The 8,044-nt window shown below is 39.7% G+C and overlaps 1 pseudogene; it reads left to right on the plus strand.

Annotated features, from left to right (window-relative positions):
- The first annotated feature begins 1,332 nt into the window (after positions 1–1,332).
- Positions 1,333–8,044, plus strand: part of LOC115278822 — a 12,847-nt pseudogene continuing 6,135 nt past the window's right edge.

Below are 8,044 nucleotides of genomic sequence, written 5' to 3' on the forward strand. Positions count from 1 at the left end.
AGATCTTCTTGGTGGGTGGACCACTTAATTATGATATAATGCCCTTCTTCATCTCTTATTACAATATTTTAAAACCTAGTTTGTCTGATGTATTACTCCAGCTTTCTTTTGACGACCATTAGTATGATAGATGGTTCTCCATCCCCTTACTTTCAATTTACAGGTGTCTTTAGGTCTCAAATGAGTCTCTTGTAAGAGGCACATAGATGGGTTTTGTTTTCTTACCCATTCTGATACCCTATGCTTTTTTATTGGAGTATTTAGTCCATTGACATTTAGAGTAAGTAAAGATATCAAATTAGTGCCATTGTGTTGCCTGCATAGTTGCTGTTTCTTGTGATATTCTCTGGTCTTTCCTAGTGTTTGTTGCTTTTGATCTTTTTTATTTTGTCTTTTCTCCTCTCAGAGAGTTCCCCTGTGTCAGTTAAGCCCCTGGCTGTCGTTTCTTCCTGCAGAGTTGCTGTTTCCAGTGATATTCTCTGGTCCTTTCTAGTCTTTGTTGCTTTTTCTTTTTTTTTTCTTTCTTTTCTCCAAAGAGTCCCCTGTGTTGATTAAGCTCCTAGCTATCATTTCTTCCTATTCACAGTTTTGGAGTGAATTCCTTTATTTTTTCATTTGGAGGGAAAAAAGTTTAACAAAATAACATATAAAAATTAAAAAATTAAAAGCAGAAAAAATGAAATAAAGGAAGCTAGCTCATCTGCTTGTTGAAAGATGCTTGATAGAGGAAAAAAGGGAAAGAAAAGAGAGAAAAGTAAGAAAATTTAAAAATTAAAAAATTATAGAAGAAAATGAAATTGAATAAAAATTAAAGTAAAAAACACAAAAATATAAATTTTTATCTTTTATATTCAAGAAAGAGTAAGAAAGAAAAATAATTTAAGCAAAAACAGAAGCAAAGGAAATAAACAAATAAATGAATCAGCAAATAGAATGAAATCTAAATGAAGTTACATCCAGTTTTTCCTAGAACTGAAACTGTGAAGCTCTCTATAGTCTATACACTAAGCAGGTGGAGTGACTTGTGCTGGTCTTCTAGGGGATGTGCACGGAGGGCAGCGTTGGCTGGGGCTTGCTGTAATATCTCCATTCTCCATTAGGTGGTGCTGCTTAGCTTACTGGAGTGGATCAGTGTGGCATGCGTGCGTGGGCGAGGTGGAAATGGCTGGACCCAGCTCCCTGGTGTCTGGCCAGGAACTCTGTGCTCACTCCTCCTTTGTCTTCCCCCTTTTACCCTGTGTCCAAGCTATACACCTGCCAGGGGTTCACCTTGCTCCAGAGTCTTATCTCAGATGGGGTTGTGTATCAAAAGCCCACACTTCAGAGACCCTTATGGCTTGGACCCAGCTGACTCTCTGGGGAAACATCTCGCTGAACAATGGCCGGATGCCTGCCCCGGAAAACGTTTGTGCTACTGCACAGCGCAGAGGTTCAGAGATTATGGCAAACCACAACACACAGCTGGTGCCAGGTTTCACTGTACTCTGTCATCTTTGTCCCAATACCAGTAAGTGTGGCTGCTCTCCAGGGTCTTCTGGGACCTTTGCCTGTGGAGAGGCCATATAGCCTCTACCTAATGCACTCCAAAGCAGGGGAGCTGCTTCTCCCTGTGTGGCACATGGACCCCTCAGACTGTGCTGCCTGCTCCTGGGGATTCAACCCACATCCTCACCAGAGCACCACCAAGCACTGAACTCTGAAACTTCAGGAACTACATTCTACTGTTTATAGAATCCTGATGATATTGCAACTCTCTCCTTTCTTCTCATCAGTGGTTTTGGGGAAGATTTTTTGTTCAGTTTCCTGTGTGTTCACTCTTTCTCTTTCTCTCCAGCTACGTTCAAGGGAATGATTTTCTTGTATGATCCTGATGCACTGCATTCTCTTCCTTTCTTTTTGTCCTCTTCCTAAAAAATCTGCTCCCTACCCTCTGCAGCTTTTCTCCCTCTCGCCCCCCCCCGCCCAGTTCACCTCTCTGCACTGCATACCTGCCAAGTTCTGTGGCCCAAGTTATACAGATTTGTTGGGGCCCAGTAGGCAAAAAATACCCTCAAACAATATTTGGCCTCCTGGGCCCCTGGCTTCTGTTCATCCTATGATTTTCTCATTGCTTTGCAAAGAGGCAAATACTTTTAGGCTTTGAATCAACTTGGGTCAGTCAGTGACCTTCCCTTACTTTATTTTCTAGCTCTTTGTCTGCTGTTGGGAGTGAACATAATCCTCTGCCAAAAGATTTGCTTATAAAAGGATGAGCATCTTACCCTTGAATAACTGATGAAGGGCCTTAAGGAATGTATAGAATTCTTCAGGCTTATCTTATATTTAAAACCAGACTATTATTAGGGGATTCCTCTTTTTGCAATGACTTAATCTTGTTACTACTGTCCTGATAAGAATGCCCTTTTCCGGAGCATGTCTTTACTTCAAGGACCTTGAACTATGTAACCATTAAAGAAATGATGTAATCACCCATGGTATATAAGACCCTGGCTATCTTAATAAAGTGTGGCTTTACCAACCACCATCCACGTTGTCTGTCTCGTCTGTCTCATCTGTCTTGTCTGTCTTGTCCATCTTCTTTTCTAGAGATATTGTGCCGACACCAACCCCCTACTCAGGACCTTTCGACTGTGGTGCGTGGGTTGGTCCCCCACACAGATTGTGGTGTTTATCTTCAGATCAATTTCCTAGTTGTTCAAAAACGGTTTGGTGCTGATGTGGTTGCATTTCAGGCATGAAACAAGCTCAGGGTCTCCATGCTCCTTTGCCATCTTAACTCCTCCCTCTTTGTAAACTTTTTTAAATGCACAAAATAATGGTAAATTTTCCTGTGGATATTGGGTTGGTTATCAATTTATTATCTCTTAGCTTCAAAGTTTTTTCTTTTAGATTGCTCTGTGAAAATTTGTCTGAGTCCTTAAATGTTTTTCTTTTTCCAGCTTGTCCTAAAGCTTTGTTACTAGAGGGTTCTGGCAGTTATTAGAGGAGAAGAAGGGTTTTATTTCCTGGTTCTTGTCATCTCCTTTGATGGGCTTTCTTTAGCATAGGGTTGTCAGCCCAGGGCTCTAGTCCTACAGGACTAGGTGGCAGCAGCGAGCAGCTGCTCTCCCCACTCCCACCCTGCACACCTACCCTGGGGAGCCTTGCAGTGGAGTGCCTCCAGTGTGATACCTCCCTATGAATAGCTTTCTCCAGTATCTTAGAGGTTGGATTTCCGGAAAGTTCCAGAAAAAAAATTGCAATATGAAGAATTAATATTCCCAAAAACTATGAGAAGAAAAAATTGAAGTGGAATGGAAGAATTGCTGCACTACTACACATTATATACACACATATATAGTAGATCTCCCTATAAGAAGTATTTCTGAAAGTTCTTTCTAGCATTTATATTTCCTGGAATACAGGGCCGTTTTCTTCAGTATTGTAAGTAAGAATCCTATAATTTACCTTCTTTGACCCATTGAGTTAACATGCTCAGAACTGAATGAATATCCATGGCCAGAGAAGTGGAATTTGCTAAACTGGTTTAAACCAATCTGTACCTACTCTTTGCTTTGGACATGAGGTCAGTCTCCCCCAAACATAGGAATCCTATGGAAGAGGGGTGAATGTCTAAGTGAAAACTTTTCCTTCTTAGGGAGGAAGAGAAATGGATATTAGATGGACAAACTAGGTATATCCACAACATGGTGTATAGTTTTATTTTCTTTAAAAATTTTTTTAAAAATGTTTTTATTTATTTTTGATACAGAGAGAGACAGAGCATGAGAGGGGGAGGGGCAGAGAGAGAAGGAGACACAGAACCGGAAGCAGGCTCCAGACTCTGAGCTAGCTGTCAGCACAGAGCCCGATGCGGGGCTCGAACCCACCAACGTGAGATCTGACCTGAGCCGAAGTCGGAGGCTTAACTGACTGAGCCACCCAGGCACCCCTCCACAACATTTTATTCATTTTATTCATTTTAAGAAGAAAGTTTTCTTTTACTAAGATGTGAATTATTTTTTTCCTCCATGGTTTGAATTTGATACGTAAGGGAAACCAGAAACTTGTCTTTATTCTGGGTTATCTTTGTCATACTTATATATTGTCCTTTTATTTTTTTAATCTCTGATTTTTTTCCTCTTCATTTCCTGGGATCACTTTCATCTCATTCATCTTGTCTTGTTGAATTCACACACCTAGGAAATTTTTGTGTAGATTGAAGTGGTCATGGGGAACTCTCTTCTCCTCCATGGTTATGTTTTTGGGCAAACTAGGTTTTATCTTGCCTTCTCTGTTGCTTCCTTTCATTTCTTTCATCTTGTTAGTACATCTGCATGGTTACCACAATGTATGGTTCTTTTTTTTTTTTTTTTTTTTTTCTGGGATATATCATGTGAATTATTTTGACTCATTTTCCTTCATCTTCACACTGGGGCTTTGGAATAGTCTCCCCAACATAAGTAGAGTTCTAGAGTCTTCATATCCATCAAAGAGAGCCAGCCCTTCTGGGAGCCTGGGTCGATTACTTGCTTAAGCATCCAGCTTTGGATCAGATCGTGACCTCATGGTTCATGAGTTTGAGCCCTGTGTCGGGCTCTGTGCTGACAGCTCAGAGCCTGGAGCCTGCTTTGGATTCTGTGTCTCCTTCTCTCTCTTCTTTTTCCCTGCTTACAATCTTTGTCTCAAAAATAAATAAAAACCATTAAAAAATGTAAAGATAGAGCCAGCCCTGTTTATTCACTTAATCTTATTATTATTACCCCCGAAACTATTTTCCCTCGAAGGAAAAGATGAGACAACTCACATTGGGAGTGTTAATAGAAATTGTCAAGCTGTTATTAAGTCACCAAGTACTACTTCTAGGAAACTTTGGGACATTTTGTGTCAGGATATTATTTCCTCAGGTCCCAATTTTTGATGACGTATGGCATTAGATTTGCTTTGTGGATACTTGATGTTTACTTTCCACCTAACCCTCATTTCATTAATATTTGTTTGGAGTTATAAGAGGGCATCATGTGATTAGCTTTACTTCCCTATAATTAACCAGGTGTCTGTTGAGGGTTATAATCAGGGGAGACTAATGTTTTTAAATCATGATGGCAGGCAATGGAGACACACAGAAATATTCATTGAATGAATGAATGAATGAATAGTAGAGGTACAAAAGTGCTGGTGGAATAGGAAGAGAAGACATAATGGGAAGTATGGGGGAGCATATTAGTAACTTTGGAATTCTTTGAGCAAGAATGATGTTCATTTAATCTGGTCTCTACCTTTGGATAGAAGTTAATGATTTGCAGAAACATAAGTTTTAATCCACAGAGTCACTTCGTGAAGGGAACCAACTGATGATATAACTGAAAATTCATGGACCTAAGAACACTTTGATTTTGTTCGTTGTATCGCAAAGTTCGGGGTTTGAGTAGGATTCGTGGTTATGCCCTGCCTCCTCTCTCCCCACACCTTATCCTTTCCTGCCCAAATGCCAGTACTTAGACCATGATTGACAGATGCACTCTGCACAGAAAAGAACATTAGATTCTAAATAAATTGCTTTCATAAAGTTAGTACTATGATTCTGACAAACTTTAAGGAAATTAAGTGGCCCAAGATAGGCTTCTTGAGTCTGAGAATCTGGTTCCCTTTCATCCTCTTAGTTATTTGAATTTGTTTGATGCCAGTCAGGCTGTAAAATATGCAGCCTTTAGAGTGGTGAATGGTCAGGACTCATTTTCTTGAAAGTGTCAGAAATCCAGTTTGGAATAGCATAAACAAAGTAACACATAAAAAGGTACGGTGTAGCTTATGCACTGAAATGATGGATGACACGGAGGAGGGGCTGGCCTCCGTGTGATTAGGTCCAGGAATATGCACACTGGGACTCCCTCATCATCTCTCATTTCTGCTTCTCTCTGCTTGTAGTCCAGTTCCTTCCAGCTGTCTGACTGCATGAGACTCCAGGAATCCAAGATCTTATGTTCTTATAGTCTAGTGATAAGAGAGGAAAGAAAGCTCTCTCCCTCCAAATATTGTGAGAACCCCTAAGGTAGATTCTGATTGGCTTATAATGGTCATGTGTCCCAATTGTGGGATGTGATTGTGGGATAATAAATTGGCAGCTCTCACCAGAAATTGATATTCTCTAAAAAACCAATGGAGGAAGTGATAGTCTGAGCACATAAAATAACACATTTTCACTGAGGAGAGGAATAAAATCTTCCATATGCTTTGCAGGAACTAAATACACCTGTGCCAAGCTGTCGGGGGACATGACCTTTCATTCATATCCAAATATGAGTGCCATTTGATACCTTTACCTTGTCCCCCTTTACCAAGCTCAGAAAAATGGCACTTCTTGATTTTGTAAGCTCAGATGAAAATGAACCCCAGGACGTTTCTAGGTTCCGCTTAATTTCAACCAGTTGTCACTGCTCAGCCCAGGAGCTGGATGGAAATAGTATTAGGCATCTCCTGCTCTGTGTTTTGGCTAACACATAAAGAAGATGCTTTTCCACAACCAAAGAGACCAAGTTACATCACTGAGGATGAAGAAATACTGTAGAGGATCAACTGGTTTTTGTTTGGACCACAATTAAGAGAAGGTTCACTTGCTCTAATGCCTTTAAAATCAGCTCCACTCCAAAGCTTTTGGGTTATGTATTTGCTATCTTGCAGAACTCAGCAATCGCGATTCAAGCCAAATGCTTCTTATCTACTTATAAAAGACACGGCTGCCTTGGGCCCTACAGGCTGCAGGGGCTGACTGGGCTGGAAGCCAGCTCTGACCGTGATAGTGGATGCCATTTAATAGGAATGTGAGAATGGTGACATGGTTTAGATTAGGAGCAATGCTAACCATTTGCTGGATACCTTTCACACTGTTTAGGCACCTTTTATTGGCCAATATTTTTTTCATTATTAAACAGTAAAATTTGACATTTTAAAATATATACTTATATTATTTGGCTGTTGAAAAATACGTATCATATTGTTCAATATGAACTAGTATGTATCATACTGTTCCTTTAGATTCATAGATTAAAAATCAGGGCTCTGGGAGAAAGTGTCATGAAATCTTTCCATAAATGGGAAGATTAGGAGTGACTGATTTGGTGACTTTATGTTTCATGTGGAAGAAAACTGTTTTCTTGTTTTCTTTTTGCTTATCTCTTTTGTATTTCCTATCTAGTGCTGAGCACAATGTCTGGCATAGTTGGCACTCATCAGATATTTATTGAATGCATGAATGAATGAATAAATATATAAGACCTTTTAGGGGAAAGAACTGGCCGAAGATTAAAATGAAAGTTCAGAGAAAACCAATTTTAAGTATGTATGCCCATACAAAGACCGTTGTTCACATAAGAGGAGAGTCCACATAGTTTTCTTTTCACCCTATTTTATCTGGGGTAAGAAGTGGAAGTTCCAAACTCAGGGACCAATTGATTATCCTTGCAAAGTGCCTGTCTTACCAGAAGTTCCTAACATACTGTATGAGTCCAGCTTGACAGTTTTCCAGCTGTAGTTTCTTACCTGTTTCAAGATACTAAATCACACGGTCTGGTTGTTGAACAGGCTTTACCAAAAACAAAAGTAAATTTAAAGAAATTATGGCAAAATCTGACATTATGCTCAAGGAAGCATATGAGAATTCCTTTGATAAGCTCCGACAATGCAGTATCCCTGTGTTCGTGTTTTTGTCTGGTATTGGTGATCTACTAGAGGAGGTAATCCATCAAGCAAACTTTTATCACACAAATATCGCAGTAGCGTCCACCTTCAGTAGTGTCTGACTTCATGGATTTTGATGACAGTGGGGTGTTCAAAGGATTTTAAGGCAAACTAATTTATTTAGTTAACAAACATGATGGTGCCTTGAAGAATACAGAATATTTCAGCTTGCTAAATGACAATAGCAACATAATTCTGGGAGAGTCACAAGGGGACATAAGAATGACAGATGAAGTAGACTATATTGAACACATTCTGAACACTAGATATCTAAATGATAGAGTAGATGAGCTTTTAGAAAAGCACATGGACTCTTATGACATTGTTT

Source organism: Suricata suricatta, chromosome 15, assembly GCF_006229205.1.
Source record: "Suricata suricatta isolate VVHF042 chromosome 15, meerkat_22Aug2017_6uvM2_HiC, whole genome shotgun sequence".
NCBI lineage: Eukaryota > Metazoa > Chordata > Mammalia > Carnivora > Herpestidae > Suricata > Suricata suricatta.